The following is a 19,184-nucleotide window of genomic DNA, read 5'->3' as shown; positions in this document are numbered from 1 at the left end:
TTACTTTGGCCTCTCTGCACCTCATTTTCCTCATCTGTAAATGGAGGTAATGATATTCGGTGTTGTGGTGATGTTATGAACGTTAAGTGAAATAATGGATGTAAAGGAGACATTCGCTAAAACTCAGCTTCCTGCCACTCTTTTCCCAAGCAGAGGTGGGTATGTGTGCCAAGGTCACAGAGATGCTAGGATTCCCCCTTTCAGGCCCCTGGGCTGGCTGAGCACCAGGTCCCCACGGGGACTGACTACATTGGTCCCTATTAGGGCTGAGCAGGGCCGTGCCGGGACTTCCCCAGTTGCTGGTAGACTTTCCAGGCTGAGCTCAGGGGACTTTCCTCTCCCGACCTGGACAAATGCCCAGAGTGGAAAATGAGTGAGGTCTGTGCCTCAAGGATCCATTGTTGGTGTCTAGGCTGCTGAAAAGGGGGAAATGGAACAAACAGGAATAGTGGCCCTTTCCCATTTTTGGTCTTGGGGGTCTGAAGCTGGAATGGGATCCTGAAATGGCTTCCCCCAAGCCACAAATCTGGCACCTGAAAGGTGTCAGGGGAGGACAGCTGACCATCCACCCAAACGCAGGAGGTAGGGCTGAGTGGGGCCTCAGCAGCTCCATCCAATGAGCACTTTCTCCCAGCCAGGCCAGGAGGGGAGCAGGCAGAGAGGGTCCGGCTTGGGCTCCAGCTCTGGGCTTGCCACTGTTTTCTTACCTCTAAAATGATGGGCCCATAGAAAGGTTGGTGCTGTAAGGCATGAGGGGAGGGTTCCAGAGGTGGAGAGCACAGGGCTTCTGCCCCAAAGAGGATGTTGGCAAATCACTCAGCCTGTGTGAGCCTGAGATCCCTGGAGTAGGAGTAGGGAGCAGCTCCTGCCCACAGCACTGATCTCAAAGGGAAGTTGTGAGCATCGGATAACCTCTATGATCTTGGTGACTTTCTGCTGCATCCCTGCATCCCCTCTCTCCACATTCACGTGCACACGTGTGCACACACACACACACATACACACCAGCCAGCCAGCAGGGCTTGTTCGTTATACCTCCAAAACACATCTTGAATCTTGAACTTGACCACCTTTTGCATCTCCACTTCCCTGGTCCAGCCACCATCATCTCTCATCCTCCTTTCCATGGCCTTCTCCCTGGACTCTTGATTTTTCTCTTGTCTCTCATGTCCTTTCTCCTACAGCAGCCAAAGGGATCATTTTGAAAGGCCAACTGAATCATGTCACTCTCCTGCTTTTAAACACTCCAATGACTCCAACACACACAGAAGAAAAGCCAAACTCCTCTTCCTGGCATCCCAGCCATGTGTGATATGGACTTCAGCCTCCTGCCACCCATACCCTTGCCCCATTGGCCTTGCTGCCCCTCCAACAGACCACAGCCCCTCCCTGCCTCAGGACCTTTGCACTGGCTATGCCTCCCACCTGGAACACTGCTACTCCCGGCTTTGACTGTGCTTGTCTCTCCCTTTGGAACTCATTGTCACCTCCTCTGAGAGTGGCCCTCCCTGACCACCCTTCCTATGAGAGACCCTAGGCACTCTTTTTTTTTCTTTTCATACATCTTTAATGGAGTATAATAGCTTTACAATGTTGTATTAGTTTCTGCTGTACAACAAAGTGAATCAGCTAGAAGATATATCCCCATAACCCCATCTCCCCTCCCTATCCCACCCCTCCAGGTCATCACAAAGCACCGAGCTGTAGCTATCTGTTTTCCATTTGCTAGTGTATATATGTCAGTGCTACTCTCTCACTTCGTCCCAGCTTCCCCTTCCCCACTGTGTCCTCAAGTCCGTTCTCTACGTCTGTATCTTTATTCTTGCCCTGCCACTAGGTCCATCAGTACCATTTTTTATGGTGGGAGCCCCTAGTCACTTTTTTTTTTTTTTGGTGGGGAGGCTGCGTTGGGTCTTTGTTGCTGCACAGGCTTTCTCTAGTTGTGGTGAGCAGGGAGCCACTCTTCGTTGGGGTGCGCAGGCTTCTCATTTCAGTGGCGCCTCTTATTGGGGACCACAGGCTCTAGGCGCGCAGGCTGCAGCAGTTGCAGCACGTGGGCCCTAGAGCGCTTGGGCTTCAATAGTAGCATCATGCGAGCTCAGTAGTTGTGGCTCACGGGCTCCACCGCATGTGGGATCTTCCTCCACCAGTGATCGAACCCATGTTCCCTGCATTGGCAGGCAGATTTTAACCACTGCGTCACCAGGGAAGTCCCCCTAGTCACCCTTGATCACTATTAAAAGAGACTTTTTTTTTAAGGTAAAATCGTGATTCTCACATAATTATAAAATGAACACAAGTCAAAGATTTCATCTAACTCAGTAATTTGTGGGGAAACCAGTAAGACGTTACAACCGACTCAAAGGACACACATATATTGGCAATCACAAATGGATTTATAATACAGATGTAAAAATGGTCAATATCGGGCCTCCCTGGCGGCGCAGTGGTTGAGAGTCCGCCTGCCGATGCAGGGGATACGGGTTCGTGCCCCGGTCTGGGAGGATCCCATATGCCGCGGAGTGGCTGGGCCCGTGAGCCATGGCCGCTGGGCCTGCGCATCCGGAGCCTGTGCTCCGCAACGGGAGAGGCCACAACAGTGAGAGGCCCACATACCGCAAAAAGAAAAAAAAAAAAAAAAAAAAAAAAAAAATGGTCAATATCCACAGGGCAATAATTAATTGCATTCCACTCCAACAAAATCCACTTGCATTTCCGTGAATAAGAATCATTTGTATGTAGAAGTAATGAAAGGTGCAGGCCCTTGAGAATCAGCCAGCCAGGACTGGTGCCCCAGACAGGACACCCAGTTATCTTTCTTGGCCTATTTCAAAGTCTCTTGCAAGTTTCCTGACATCCTCTTTCTTGCACTTAGCAGCACCTTTAACCTTTTCTTTTCTTTCTTTCTTTTTTTTCTTTTTTTTTTTGTTGTTGCCATTTTACCTTTCACGTATTTCTTATCTTTCTCCCTTCGTCCCAGGCTTGAATGTGTCTTAAGGGCGGAAATTCTGTTTTGTATGCAAGCCTCCCCGAAATCCCGTGTTGAAAGGTACCCTTGCGACCTGAGGTCTTCTGGTCCCTGGGCAGAACCAGTGCGTGGGTAAGTCTGGGGTTAGGGAGGAGACGTGAATCACGAAATGACGCACTGCGGGAAGGAGGAGGCGAGGGACGGATTAATCCGCGGTCATTCCCTGCACGCGTACTGTGTGCCAAGCAAGGTTGCGAACTAGGAACACGGTCAGGAAAAAGGGTGGATCCGGCTGTGCCGCTGCAGGACTCGGTGTAACCCGGAGCCTGAGTAAATGAGTTAAACACACATACAAATGTGAAGTTGCAGTTTTGACGAATGTACGCGTGCCAAGAGACCCTGCTATATCCGGGCTTCACCTGGTTCGGGCGCCAGCAGAGATCTATAAGCCTGTGCGAGTGTGCGGACTTGACTGTTTCTCGCGCAACAGGCAAGAGGGCATGTATGCAGAAATGCAAGGGTACTTACAGATATGCAAGAATCAAAGCTGATGTGAATAGTAAATGCATGAATGCAGAATGAATGCCTGTCGGCGGCACAAACGCACACGGGTCGAAGTGATAGTCCTCGGTCTCTCCGCCGTTCAGTGTCCACCACACCGCGCGCGCCCTCTGCCGCTGCCCAGGCGCCTAGTTCTGCACCTTCTTGTTCCGTCTCGCTCCTCCCCTTCGAGCCAACGTCAGTATCTAGCTCCTCCCAACGCAGGGAGGAGAACGAGACAGTGCCCGTGGTTCGCTACGCATGCGCACACTAGAGCCATTTTGAAGAGGATTGCTGTAAAATCACCCTACTAGTAGTCAGGATGGCCGAGCGGTCTAAGGCGCTGCGTTCAGGTCGCAGTCTCCCCTGGAGGCGTGGGTTCGAATCCCACTTCTGACAAACTTTCGGTTTTTCTTTTTTTTTTTTGCTTTTCACCTGAAGTGGCACATCAAATAGGTAATACTACTAATCTTTTTACGAAACAAGTATTTCCTTCTTAAAAGGTGTTTTTTTCTTAATGATATTTATTTGACTTTTGGAATGTAAAAGAGAAAGATCCGATCTGAAACCGCAAAGACACTCTCCTTAGACCCTGGAACGGAAAAAGAGAAAAAAAAAAAAAAAATGGGAAGGTTGTCAGAAGTGGGATTCGAACCCACGCCTCCAGGGGAGACTGCGACCTGAACGCAGCGCCTTAGACCGCTCGGCCATCCTGACCCTTGGATAAACGTTTGTGGCGTCTTTTTTAGTGTACTGTATGGTGCGATGCGGTTTGGAAATTATCCAAATGATTTTTGAGGTCCCTGGTAGCTCCAGATCCAACCACACAGCCCCTCGTCATCCGCAATCAATAACCACCCGCGTTGCCAAGATTTACCGTAATCCTTAAACTGGTTCAGTCTTTTTACTACTTATATGTTTTAAATGGAAACTCTAGCCTGAACAGAAAATGAAAATTAGTTTCTCTTGCCATCAATAGAAAATAACCATAAAAATAAATACTATGGAAATGAAACTATATTATTAAATTCTAGTCACTTGCCAACGCTCGGAACCTGAAGTTTTGACATTATTTTTAATGACAAATACTATCGAAAGGGTCGAGACTATTGTTGAGCCCCTGGGGGAAGTGAGGAGGGGGTCTACATGATTCTTTTTGGAAGGGGGTGTGCTCGGTTATGGACTTTGCCATGGGCTCCTCCATGGATGGGAAGACACGGGCAATGGGATCCCATTCCACAAGTGTTTATCTGAAGCCTCATCAAGAGAAAGTTGGCTTTTATACCTTTTTGTAAACTGGCCAAGGGCAAAGCTGGAGGATGTTAAACCTGGAGAAGAGATAATTTATGTCTATAAAACCCTCATGTGTACAAGGGATTTAGGTTGTGGCTGTTGATCCTTGCTCCGAGAACTGGGGCTTGAGGTGGGCATGCAATGGGTGAGAGGTTACCACGAAGGAAGGTTTCCACAGAAGAAAGAGTTTGCTGGAAAGAAAACAGGGTGCCTGTGGAGACAGTGATATCCCCATCATTGGAGGCATTCAAGATGAGGCTGGACATTCACTGGCAGAAAAACTGGTAAAGGGACTTGACAGTTCCTGTTTCTTATTGCTGCTGTAACAAATTACTACTAACTTAAGAGACTTAAAACCACACCATTTATTATCTTATAGTTCTGGAGGTCAACACTGTGTTCCTTCTGGAGTCTCTAGGGGATATCCATTTCCTTTCCTTTTCCAGCTTCTAAAGACCACCACATTCCTTGGCTCATATCCCCACATCACTCCACCTTCTGCTTCTGTCTTCATGATGCCTTCTCTGACTCTGACCCTCCTGTCTAACCTCTTATTCTCACCTAACGCAAGTTTGTGTGCCCAAAGCACAGTGAGGCCAAACACACCTGAACATCAGAGTTTGGAGCAGAGAAAGATTTATTGCCAGGGCCATGCAAGGAGAACATGTGGCTTGTGCTCAAAAGGCCGGAACTCCCCCATGGGTTTCAGGGAAGAAGGTTTTATACGTAAATTTGGTGGGGGAGGGCTACAGGGTGTGTAACCTTCCTCTAGTTGGCGGTGAGGTAACAGGGTGGTGTTCTAAGAATCTCAATCATCAGCCTTCCGGTTCCAACCAGTCTGGGGTCCCAGTGCTTGTACTGAGCCTGAAGTTACCATCCTCTACCTGGGCAGGGGCCTTAGTTCCTATAGAAGAACTCAGAGATGTATGTCAGGTTTTCCTTACATCCCCCCAGGAGGAACCAGGAGGAACCAGGAGCAGGCCCCATGGCTGCACTATGGATTCTTTCTGTATTCCCTCACTCTAATTACTAATTGAATCTGCCCTTTGGAACTCAGAGAAGGTCTTAGAGGCGGAAACCTTTTTCCCACAAACAGATGGGGAGTACAGAAAGGCCTTTGTACTTGAGAAGGCCCCACAGGGTCCTGTACAGTTTCAATTCCTCCTTTCCTTTGATACTCCTGTCTTCAGGGGAACAGGTGTTGAATAGAGAGGTCAATCATAAACTTGGTGAGGAACTTGGTTTTAGGGGAACTTGGTTTCATTATAAAGATGCTTGTATTTACACTGGGTCCATCCTGATAATCCAGAGTAATCTCCCCTGTCTCAAAATACTTAATTTAGCCATATCTGCAAAATCCCTTTAATCATGTAAAGTAATATAGTCACAGGTTCCAGAAATTGGAGGTAATTATCTTTGGTGAGGCAGCCTGTGTGTGTTTGAGGGGGGCAGAGGCAGGGTGAGAGGGAGACTTGTATATTTAAATTTTTGTACCATGTGCATATATTCTCTAGTCAAAAATAAATATGATTTCACCAGGTGATCAAGGTCAACATCAATAGTGATAAGTCAGATTGATAGTTTGTCAGATTGATTTGATGTGCCCTTAAATGGCACTTGGCCCCACACAATTATTCTGAGTCTAATCATGAGAAACATCTGACCAATCCCAATTTAAGAGCATCCTACAAAATACCTGAGTAGTGCCTCTCAAAACTAGCAAGGTCATCAAACACAAGGAAAGTCTAAGAAACTGTCACAGATAAGCCTAAGAAAAGACATCACTAGTAGATATAATCTGGTATCCTGGATAGGATCCTGGAACAGTAAAAGGACATTAGGGAAAAACTGAAAAAATCTGAATGAGGTATGGACTTTAATAATAATGTATCAATGTTGGCTCATTAATTCTGATAAATATACCATACTATAACTGAGCAGGACTCTAAGGGGCCTTCCCAGGACAGACCCCTCCCCCATATCCTCTGCTTTAGCTCCTCTCTGAAGTACATAGATAATAGTATCTGGTACACATTTCCTGAGTTGTTTTACTGATGCTAAAACCACCACCAAATGGAAGAAATTAACTACTTGATGATCATGAGCATGTAGCCCCCAGACCTATTGGCACCTAAGGATTGATAATGTTAGCCCCTGTGACACCACCCTGTTACCTCACCATAAACCAGTCAGAGAATTGTGCACGAGCTGATTGCATAACCTGGGACACCCAATCCTCACTTTGCCTTTAAAACTGCCTCAATGAAACCCATTGGGGAAGTTCAGGCTTTCTGAGCATTAGCTGCTCTGGACTCCTTGCTTGGCGCCCTGCAATAAACGCTGCACTTTCCTTCACCACAACCCAGGGTCAGTAGATTGGCTTTACTGCACACAGGTGAGCAGATGCAAGTTTGGTTCAGTAACACTACTAATGCAAGATATTAATAACAGAGGAAACTGTGTGTGGGGTATAAGTGAACTCTCTGTACTCTTTGCAATAATTCTGTAAATCTGAAACTATTCTGAAAAGTTTAAAACTCTTAAAAATAATACAATTTCATAGATTATATATAACAAAACATATAAACTGTAAAATATATAACTACATTGTTTACACATTTATATTGTATATAAAATTATTTATTTAAAAAAATATATAACAAAATGTGTCTATTAAAGTCTCAGAGGCCATAAAAAATCTGGATCTGTGATTATCTCTGGATGGTGGCATTTATTGTGAATTTTTCTCATCAGTTACCTGCATTTGATATTTGTATAATGAACATAGATTACTTGGGTAATTCTTTTTTAATTAAAAAACTGTCAGGAAAAATTGGAGAAGGCTTTGGAAAAGGCAAAAAGATTCCCGGATGTTCTTTCAACGGAATATTATGTGTTGTCTACAGCTGTGCTGTCTAATACAGAAGCCACTAACCACGTGTAGCTACTGAGCACTTGAGATGTTTTGCAATCTTGGTATGAAAAAAAGAATGCAAAATATCTCAATAATAATGTTTATATTGATTACATGTTTAAATGATAATATTTTGAATATATTGGGTTAAATATGATATATTATTTTATTTTATTTATTTATTTTTTTTTGCTGTACGCGGGCCTCTCACTGTTGTGGCCTCTCCCGTTGCAGAGCACAGGCTCCAGATGCGCAGGCTCAGCAGCCATGGCTCACGGGCCCAGCCGCTCTGCGGCATGTGGGATCTTCCCGGACCAGGGCACGAACCCATGTCCCCTGCATCGGCAGGCGGACTCTCAACCACTGCGCCACCAGGGAAGCCCAATATATATTATTTTAAATTGTTTAAAATTCAGTTCGTAAGTATGCAAACAAATCTTGTCTGGTAAATGGAATTGATTCCATCCTTGGTAGAGGCCAGTTTTGCATTTATTAGCAAATTCATTTCAGCATCCCTGATTGTGAGAGATATGTACATATATATATATATATGCATATATGTGTGTGTACTACACAGTTCACTGGTATTAACTACACATATTGTTGTACAAACATCACCACCATCCATCTCCAGAACTCTTTTCATCTTGCAAAACTGAGACTCTATACCCATTAAACAATAACTCTCCATTCCTTCCTCCCCCAACCCCTGGCAACCACCATTCTACTTTCTGTCTTTTTTTTTTTTTTTTTGGCCACACCACGCAGCTTGCAGGATCTTAGTTAGTTCCCCAACCAGAGATTGAACCTGTGCAGCCTGGCAGTGAAATCATGGAGTGCTAACCACTGGACCACCAGGGAATTCCCTATCTTTATTCATTTGATTACTCTAGGTACCTCATATAAGTGGAATCATATAATACTTGTCCTTTTGTGACTGACCAATTTCATTTAGGATGTCTTCAAGGTTTATCCATGTTGTAGCATGTGTCAGAATTTCCTTCCTTTTTAAGGCTGAATAATATTCCATTGTACATATATACTACATTTTGCTATCCATTCACCCATCAGTAAACACGTGGGTTGCTTCCATGTTTTAACTATTGTGAATAATGCTGCTATGAGCATGGCTGTATAAATATTTCTTCGAGATCCTGCTTTCAATTCTCTTGCACATAGTATACCAAAAAGTGGAATCTCTGGATCATATGGTAATTCTATTTTTATTTCTTTGAGGAATTGCCATACTGTTCCCACTGCACAATTTTTTTTGCATTTTACTTTAAAAATGTATCCTTTAAAAAAACCTTCTCAACATCCAGGAGGAGAATAGAAGGATGGCCCATCTACAGATGGGTACTTAACTACAGCATCTACAGAACATCGTATATAATTAGGATATGCCAATTTCCTGTTGGGCAAAGGAGGAGAAAAAGAAAACTCGGGGCAGTGGTGGGGGTGATGGAGATGGTGAAGCTTGGTGTCCTGGAGAAGAGGTTTCAGGAAGGGTCCTGGAACTGTGGGCATGGGTGGGAAGGGCCAAGGGAGGATGGAAGATGGGGGCAGCTCCCAGAAGCAGGGCCCTGGGCCAGAGTGGGGTGAGGGAGAGTGTTGATGCCCCTATGGCTATAGCTGGATCTTGCACCATTGGAAGGGAGGCTGAAGAAACTGACAGTATTCCTTCTTCTCGTGGTTGCTTCTCATATGTCACCTCCTCCAGGAAGCCTTCCCTGATGCTTCTTTCCTTTGACTAGGTATTTTGGCTTCCTCTGTGTTCCCACAACTCCCGGGCTGACCCCTCAAAGCACTGGAATTGGAATGGCCTCTCTAGGTGTCTTCCTGCCCCTGAGGCTGTGCTCTTCAAAAAGGCAGAGATTGCAAGTCTCATTTGCCCATGAATTCCCAGGGCCTAGGACACAAAAATGTGGAGAAGGAGCCAACTGAGTACAGGTTGAATAATGAATGAACGATACAACAGGATGGGGAGGGCCAGGGGGCAGGAAGTCCTGGAAACGCCACTCCAGACCTCCTCATGCATCTGGCACCTGGACAGGTTGGAGTCAGTCCACCCAAGCCCTGGCCTGGCCATCTCTCTCAGGAACATGAGTTGTGGATCCCTGAACAAATAGTTAATCTTGATGTCCTCTCTCTGGAGCTCTGACCTCCCATCCCACACAAGCTCTGTCCCCATCCTAATGGGCTGAAGGGGCCAGGCAGGGAAAATGGCCAAACCGTGTGTCCAACATATGCCTCATTCTGGGCAAATCAGTAACTGGCCCAGAGGTTGGCAGGCTCATGCCAGCATCCCACCCACTCTGTCCATACTTCGGCTGCGTCTCTCAACACAGAGACTTGCTCACAAAGGCCATCAGCCCACACCACTCTGCATGCCCACCCTTCGCTCTTGTACATCCACCTAGAACACCTCCTTCTCAAGTGGCTCTTTTCAAGGCTCTGTTCAAATGGCACCTCCACCCTGAAGGCCTCACGTCTTCTCCTACCCCGGGAGGTTCAGGCCTGGCGGAATTGCATAGACTGGCGTTTGCCTAGAAGTAATAGAGCCCCCTCTCCCTAAAGCTGTTGCTCTGTGATCTTCATGCGCACCCAGTTGCAGCCTGCTCCTTGGATGCACCCCCAGGGGGATGCACAGTGAGTGACAAGAGGAGCCACCTGGCCCCTGGTCACATTGCTCATGTACATCTTGAGCTAACTCTTGTCCGTCTCTGAGATGGACAGACGTTCCACCAGTGCCAAGAGGGCATTGGACAAGATCACTCTTCCCCAAACTTCAGGCGTTTATTACCCTATTTTCCCCTAACTACATATCACTGTTCACCTCAAAAAATATTTTTAATTAGTTATTATTATTATTATTATTATTATTTTTGGCTGCGCAACATGTGGGATCTTAGTTCCCTGACCAGGGATCACACCTGGGCCCTTGGCAGTCCTAACCACTGGCCCACTAGGGAATTCCCTGTACACTTAAATTTTTTTTCTTTAATTGTGATAAGATACATATAACAAATTTACCATTTGTAAGTGTACGGTTCTATGGCATTCACTGTTATGCAACCATCACCACATTCCATCTCCAGAATTTTTTCATCTTCTCCAACTGAAACTCTGTCCCATCAAACCATAACTCCCCATTCCTCTCTTCCTGAAGTCCCTGGCAATCAACATTCCATTTTCTCTTTCTATGGGTTTGACTTTTGCTTTTTCTTTTCTTTTTTTTAATATTTATTTATTTATTTATTTATTTGGCTTTGTCGGGTCTTAGTTGCAGCACACAGACTTCTCTCTAGTTGTGGCACACGGGTTAGTTCCCTGACCAGGGATCGAACCCACTTCCCCTGCATTGGGAGGTGGATTCTTAACCACTGGACCACCAAGGAAGTCCCTCTTTTGTTTTTTGATAGCAGCCATCCTAATAAATGTGGGGTGATATCTCACTGTGGTTTTGATTTGCATGCCTTAATGATTAGTGGTGTTGAGCATATTTTCGTATGCTTGTTGGCCATTTGTATATCTTCTTTGGAGAAATGTCTATTCAAGTCCTTTGGCCATTTTTTTTTTTTTTTTTTTTTTCGGTATGCGGGCCTCTCACTGTTGTGGCCTCCCCCGTTGCGGAGCACAGGCTCCGGATGCGCAGGCTCCGGACGCGCAGGCTCAGCGGCCATGGCTCACGGGCCCAGCCGCTCCGCGGCATATGGGATCCTCCCAGACCGGGGCACGAACCCGTATCCCCTGCATCGGCAGGCGGACTCTCAATCACTTGCGCCACCAGGGAGGCCCCCTTTGGCCATTTTTAAAATCAGTTTTGTTGTTATTGTTATTGAGTTGTAGGGGTTCTTTATATGTTCTGGAAGTTAGCCTCTTTTTAGGTTTAGATACATGATTGGTAAATATTTTCTCCCTTAGGTTGCCTTTTCACTCTATTTAACTGTGTCCTTTGATGCAGAAAGTTTTCAGTTTGATGTAATCCAATTTATCTATTTTCACTTTTGTTGCTTGTGTTTTTGGTGTCAAATCCTAGAAATCATTGCCAAACCCAACATCATGAAGCTTTTCTTTTTTTGGCTACGTTGGGTCTTCGTTGCTGCAGGTGGGCTTTCTCTAGTTGCATCACGCGGGGGCTACTATTTGTTGCGGTGCACGGGCTTCTCATCGCGGTGGCTTCTCTTGTTGCGGAGCACGGGCTCTAGAGTACAGGCTTCAGTAGTTGTGGCTCACGGGCTCTAGAGCTCGGGCTCTAGAATGCAAACTCACACAATAGTTGTGGTGCACAGGCTTATTGCTCCTCAGCATGTGGGATCTTCCCGGACCGGGGCTCGAACTTGTGTCCGCTGCATAGGCAGGCAGATTCTTAACCACTGCACCACCAGGGAAGCCCATGAAGCTTTTCCCCCTATGTTTCCTTCTATGAGTTTTATAGTTCTAGGTCTTATGTTTAAGTCTTTGATCCATTTTGAGTTAATTTTCATATATAGTATAAAGCAAGGGTCCAATTTCATTTTCTGTATGTGGATATCCAGTTTTCCCAACACCATTTGTTAAAAGACTGTCCTTTCGGGCCTCCCTGGTGGCGCAAGTGGTTGAGAGTCCGCCTGCCGATGCAGGGGATACGGGTTCGTGCCCCGGTCTGGGAGGATCCCATATGCCGCGGAGCGGCTGGGCCCGTGAGCCATGGCCGCTGAGCCTGCGCGTCCGGAGCCTGCGCGTCCGGAGCCTGCGCGTCCGGAGCCTGCGCGTCCGGAGCCTGTGCTCCGCAACGGGGGAGGCCACAACAGTGAGAGGCCCGCATACCGCAAAAAAAAAAAAAAAAAAAAGGAGATTAACAAAATTAGATGTTAAAGACATATTAGCACCAAAGAAGACTTTCTCCTTGGCATAATCAGACTGAAAGTGAAGTTAAAAACAAAGTACTCCTAATGAGGCATTTGAAGTATTTGATGACTACCCCTGGGCCATCAAAAATCATCTTACATCCCACACAAAGGTCTTTTCCAGGGGGATGCGCTGCTCTCAGATCTTAAAGGGGATTCTTGTCAATGATCCGCATTCCCCGAGCCTTTCCCACCTCTGTTTGGTACATTCTGGGCTGGGGTGGAGATGGCAATAGATTGAAAGCTGCTCTGGCCTCCACCTCCTGCTGGGGCCGTATGACAGAAGAGAGGGTAAGAAGGAGCAGAAGCAGATGGGGAGGCTGGAAATGGCGGTGGGGGGGGATACTTAGGCAGGACTGCCTCTCTCAGGGTCACTGCTGGGGATGAGAAGATGTAGATGCTAGTTCTGCTGTTGCCTCTAATTCAGTAGGTGACCCTGGGTAAGTCACTGCCCTTTACAAATGAGTAAAACCAGTTGGTGAACAGCCTCTTTGGAAGAATGGTGCAGCCACTTTCGAAAACAGTTTTGCAATGTCATATAAAGTTAATGATACACATACCACATGATCCAGAAATTCTACTCCTAGGTACATACCCAAGAGAAATAAAAACATATGTTCACACAAAAAACCTGCATGTGAATGTTCATAGCAGTTTTATTCATAGCCGTCCAAACTGGAAAGAACCCAAATGTTCATCAACCAGTGAAAGGACAAAGAAATTGTGGTATATCAATACAATGGAATACATTCCTTAATAAAAGGAAACAATCTACCTGTATGCTCATCAACATAGATGTGTCAATGAAAAATTAATTAATAGTCAATCTAAGAAAGAAATAGAAAATTTCATCCAAGCCAATCTGAGGATATAACCAGGCAGATAGCCTTTCCAAAAGCTCTGAGGACTGACTGTTCCACCTGTTAGAGGTCAAAAGAGAGTTATGTACATTTTTGAGACAAAGGGTTATGCATCACATGACGTATTGACAGTTTACACAATCCAAATCTGCATGTACAAAGCAAGTAGCGGGTCACTGTGACCCCTTACAAGATTAAGAAGGAATGTTATCTCCTATAGAGATAATGCAGACACACAATACACACTAAAAGGGAGGGAGGAGAAACATACGAAAAAACATTTTATGTTTAAATTTGTCTTGTCTTGCCATAAAATATGAATTTTATTTCATCAGATGAATTTCAAAAGCTTTATGTTACATAAAAGAGCTTTTCACAAAAGACTACTGTATAAGTTTCCTCTTGCTGCTGTGACAAATTATCACAAATTCAGTGGTCTAAAACAACACATTTATTCTATTGTAGATCTGGAGTCTAAAATGAGCCTTAAGGGGCTAAATCAAAGTGTCAGCAAGGCTGCTTGCTTCTGGAGGCTCTAGGGAGAATTTGTTCTTTGCCTCTTCCACTTCTAAAAGCTACCGGCATTCCTTGGCTCCTGACTGCATCCTGTCAATCTCTATTTCTGTGCTCACATTACTGTCATCAAATCTCCCTCTGCCTCCCTCTTTTTTTTTTTTTTTTTTTTTTTGCCTCCCTCTTATAAGGACATCTGCAGTTACATTTAGGGCCCACTCAGATAATCCAGGATAATCTCCTCATCTCGAAGTCTTCAATCACATTTGCAAAATCCCTATTTCCATAATAGGTAATGTTCACAGGTTCCAGGGATTAGGATGGAACATCTTGGCCTGCCACAAGTATATCATGTAAGATTCTATATAACATTCTGGAAAAGGCAAAACAACAATGACAGAAAACAGGTCAGCGGTTGCCTGGGGCCAGGGTGGAGGTCACAAAGGAACTTTTTGGGGTGATCAAAATGTTCTATATTTTAATTTTGGTCGTGGTTACATGACTGTCACATTTATCAAAATGCCACAGAGTGGGAGAAACAAAGTAGGAGAAAACAATAGCAACATACAAAAGTGACAATGGGGAGAGAGGATCCAAAATATAAAAGGAGCTCCAAAAATTAAAAAAAACAAACAAACACAAACTGGGCTGCAACATTGGAGGGAGTACAGTACTCCACAAGACCGCTGTCACTTCTGACGCAACTGCAGGGTTTGGGGGGGTTCCCAAAACCACCCTCAGGTTCAATAATTCATTAGCTAGAAGGCCTCACAGAACGTGCTGCAAGCTGTTATACTCACAGTTACAGTACATTACAGATAAAGAACACAGATTAAAATCAGACAGGCGGTGATGGAAATGTTCTGGAATTAGACGGTGGTGATGATTCATTATAGTGAATACACTAAAACCACTGAATTGTATACTATTTTAAAGGGTGACTTTTAAGTTCCGAAAGTGGAATGTCCATTGTCCTCTCCCCAGGGAGTCACGGACTCCATGCATTACTTACCCAGCACTGATGTGTGACAGTACACATGGAGTACTGCCAACCAGGTAAACTCACCAGCTGCCTTGGTGGCGAGAGCCCTTCTTGGGATTTCATCACCTGGCCACTGTTGATCTCAGTGTCCAACTCCTTCAGGTGGAGCTACTTGAGCTGATGGACAGTGCCTCCACCCTAAACAAAGGTATTTCTATCAGGCATGACGGTCCAAAGTTTTAGAGATTACCTCTCAGAAACTGAGGAAAAATGGCCAGACCACCCTTTGGGCAAATGTAGTTCTTCACTACACAAAGGCAAATGATTCAAAACTTAAATTCACAGAAAAGGAAATATGAAAGGCCAATATTCAGCCACACTAGCTAAATATTAGGAAATACAAATGGAAACAATGAGACTTTTTTTTTAAGCTCACTACATATAACCATAGGGGCAGGTACAAAGTTAAGCTCACTTACTCTTTTTTTTTTTAATATTTATTTTTTTATTATTTTTGGCTGACTTGGGTCTTAGCTGTTGTGCACAGGCTTAGTTACCCAACGGCATGTGGGAATCTTAGTTCCCAGACTAGGGTTCAAACCCACATCCCCTGCATTAGAAGGCGGATTTTTAACCACTGGACCACAAGGGAAGTCCCATAAACTCACTTACTCTTAATGGGGATGTCAACAAATATGGTCTTTTGGAGCAATTTGGAAGCATCTATTAAAAAAAAAACATGTAAATACCCTCAATCCAGTGGTTCTGCTTTGAAGACTGGATTCATGTGTGTGCAGAGACACATAAATAAGGCTTATATAATATTGAAACCTCATAACTCAGATGGGATTCGAACCCAGCCAAAACTCAGATTAGGACTTGAACCCATGGGCTGGGACTTGAACCTACTGTCTTTTGAGATCACACACCTGGTTTCAGGACTTAACGAAGCTCAGGTTCTTTATGTCTCAGCGCAGAAGGAATTCAGGGAGAGGTAAAGTGATAGGTAAGAAGTGTATTTATTTAGAGAGATACACATTCCATAGACAGAATGCGGTCTGTCTCAAAAGGCAAGAGCAGCTCCAAAATACGGAGTGGTTAGTTTTCATGGGCTGTGTAATTTCATAGGCCAACAAGTGGGAGGATTATTCCAACTATTTTGGAGAAGGGGCAGGGATTTCCAGGATTTGGGCCACCTCCCACTTATTGGCCTTTTATGGTTAGCCTTGGAATTGTTCTGGCTCCTGTGGGTGTGTCGTTTAGCATATGCTAATGATTATAATGAGTGTATAATGAGGGTCAGGGTCTACTGGAAGTTAAATCTTCCGCCATCTTGGGACTGATCAGTTCTAACCAGTTTTTGTTATATCCTCAATGGCTATGTCATTCTTTTAAAGGTTGTGCCCTGCCCCCTTCCCTCCTGTTTCAATATTACTTGTAATGAGGAACTGTTGGAAACCACTTATCTTTTTACCAATAAGGGAAGGGATAACGTAATAGCCATTCTATGAAATATTATACGACATATAAAAAGAATTAGGTCAGTCTTCAGGTGCTGTCATGGAGAAATTTCCAAGATATGTTAAGTGAAAAAATCAAGTTTCAATGTATACAGTATAATCCCATTTTTTTGTAAAAATGTTTAAAAGTTACAAAGTAAGCCTCTATATTTCCATATATTGTATGGTAGTGAAAAAAAAGAAGAAAGAAAAGATCTGATCGGATACTCTAAACTCTTCTCAGTGATTAACTAGAGGTGAGGGTGTAGGTTTGGAGATGTGTGTGATGTGCAATGAAATAAACTAATGAGTTAATTGGGCAATTAAAAATAAAGAAACCAAAACTAACCAGCACCAAGCATAGGGCCAGCTGGAAAAGTGTTCAATCAATATTTGCTGATTATAATCAGCACCGCCCAAAGCTGGCTTCTGGAAATTGTTGGATGACCTCCAGAGGAATCTTTCTGTGAATTTTTTAAAATTGGAAATCAAACAGTGTAACTGCCCTCTAATGGTCTATTTTTTTTTGTACAGGGGCCTTTCACTGTTGTGGCCTCTTCCGTTGCAGAGCACAGGTTCCAGACGCGCAGGCTCAGCGGCCATGGCTCACGGGCCCAGCCGCTCCGCGGCATGTGGGATCTTCCCGGACCGGGACACGAATCCGTGCCCCCTGCATCAGCAGGCGGACTCTCAACCACTGCGCCACCAGGGAAGCCCTAATGGTCTATTTTTAAATAATAAAATCCAAGAATTCTCTGGCAGTCCAGCGGTTAGGACTTGCATGCGTCCACTGCCGGGGGCACGGGTTCAGTCTCTGGTAGGGCAACTAAGATCCCGCATGCCATAAGACGAGGCCACAACACTCTCTTACCAAGGGTTTAAGACCCAGGTGACCTGCCCCCTGGCTTCCTCTTGAACTTCATCTCTCCCCAGTCCCTTCAGTTTGTAACTTTATGTCCCTCCTCAACGACTCCAAAGTCTTTCCTGCCTCAGGGCCTTTGCATGTATGGTAGTTTTCTCAGCCTGGAATGCTCTTTTCCTGTCTGATCCTTAGGCATCCTTCAAGTCTCTGCTTAAATGTTTACACTTTCCCTGACCCAGCTATCTAAACGACACCCCCAAATCTCAATTATTCTTTCCCATGGCATCTTGCTTTTTCTTGCAGTAATATCATCACAATCTGTAATTATCTATTTATCTGTGCATTTGTATATCTAGAGGCGGTCTCCCCCATCAGATTCCCTGAGGGTAGGGTCTCTGCTTGGATGGCTCTCAGGGCTGTCCCCAGTGCCTGGCGCACCCAAGGTGCACACAAAACATCTGCTCAGTGCCAGAACCCCACAGCCTCACCAGTATGCTCCATCCCCATCCCAAGGGACAGCAGGCCCAGTACACAGTAGGGGCTTGGCCAGAGTAGGGAGCCTTCGTAGAATTAAGGAGAGGTGAGACAGGACAGGTGCTGCAGGTGATCTGTGTGAAGATGGCATGCACAGACCCGAGGAGGGGGGACTAGCTCTGGGAACGGACAGACCCTCTCCTCCTCATCCCCAGCTGGCTCTGTCCCCACCCCCCACCACATCCCAAGAACCCAGGGTGACAGTGGGAGCTCTGGGTGGGCACCAGTTTCCAGCCTGGGGACAGGTTCCTTCCCACTTTTTCTGACTGGGGGCGAGTGAAGTTGGTTTGGAAGAAAAGGTCTAAGGAAAAAACAATATAGTGATTGAGTCTTGCTTGCTGCCATTTGAAAGGAATGAAAGTGGGATTAACCAAAAACACAAAATTCAAACCAAAACCAAAACACCCTACTGTTTTAGAATCTGCCTCAGAAACAATCATCTTACTGTTTTCTGTGACACTGTAAAATTAAGGGTTTACCCAACAGCTTTGTTCTGCACTTGGGCTCACACAGTCTGCAGAGAGGCTGGGCTCTGGGTAATGATTTTGCAGCTACCAAGAAGCACTCCTCATTCCCTTAGTATCTGCTGTATGTGTGGGGTGGAGAAGAGGGTCTCAGGTGCATTGGGGGTGGGGAGTGGGCATTGAACCTTAAGTTGAGTAAATATCAAAGGTCACCTTCTCTGAGAGGTCATCTTTGACCACTCTGTCTAAAAGTTGCCTCCTGGTCATCTCTGTCACACTCCTCTGTTTTATTTATTTATGTTTTGGCCACACCATGTGGCATCTTATTTCCATGACCAAGGATCGAACCCGCCCCCAGCAGTGAAAGTGCTGAGTCCTAACCACTGGACCGCCAGGGAATTCCCTGTTTTATTTTAGTTACAGGATCTGTCACTACCTGAACTTATTTTTTCTCTCCAGTTTATTGCTTGTTACCCCCAGTAGAAAGTGGGATCCAAGAAGCCCTTGGGTGATTTTTTGCTTGCTGTATTCACATGGCCTGGGACAGGGTCTGACATATAGTAAGGTCTCAGCAATCATTGGTTGATGAATAAATGAATCAATTATCCGTGCAGGTCGATATGGCCTGAGGGATGTGTGTGTGTGTGTGTGTGTGTGTGTTTCAGGGTGCAAGTGGAGCAAAGAAACCGTAAGTCCAACATCATCTTCCACCTTCTGACACCTTCACAGCCACCCCCGACCCCTGGCGTGGCAGGAGCTTTCCGTGCAGTATTTCATTTATTTTGCACAGTGGCTCCGTGGAGTGAGGTCCATTTATATCCCTATATTGCAGACGAGGAAACTGAGGCTCAGCGATCTTCTAAGTT

General features: G+C 45.3%; 2 non-coding genes across 2 annotated transcripts; one reads left to right on the top strand and one right to left on the bottom strand.

Moving 5' to 3' along the window:
* Window positions 1–3,824: 3,824 nt before the first annotated feature.
* Window positions 3,825–3,907, top strand: TRNAL-CAG (transfer RNA leucine (anticodon CAG)). Its single transcript has one exon. It is a non-coding gene; the product is annotated as a tRNA-Leu (tRNA).
* A 235-nt stretch (window positions 3,908–4,142) lies between these two features.
* On the bottom strand, window positions 4,143–4,225 carry TRNAL-CAG (transfer RNA leucine (anticodon CAG)). The gene has a single exon. It is a non-coding gene; the product is annotated as a tRNA-Leu (tRNA).
* Window positions 4,226–19,184: the final 14,959 nt, after the last annotated feature.

Source organism: Mesoplodon densirostris, chromosome 19 (genome assembly GCF_025265405.1).
Source record: "Mesoplodon densirostris isolate mMesDen1 chromosome 19, mMesDen1 primary haplotype, whole genome shotgun sequence".
NCBI classification, from domain to species: Eukaryota; Metazoa; Chordata; class Mammalia; order Artiodactyla; family Ziphiidae; genus Mesoplodon; species Mesoplodon densirostris.
The sequence above is the reverse complement of the archived record's forward strand: the minus strand, read 5'-3'. Positions and strand labels throughout refer to the sequence as shown.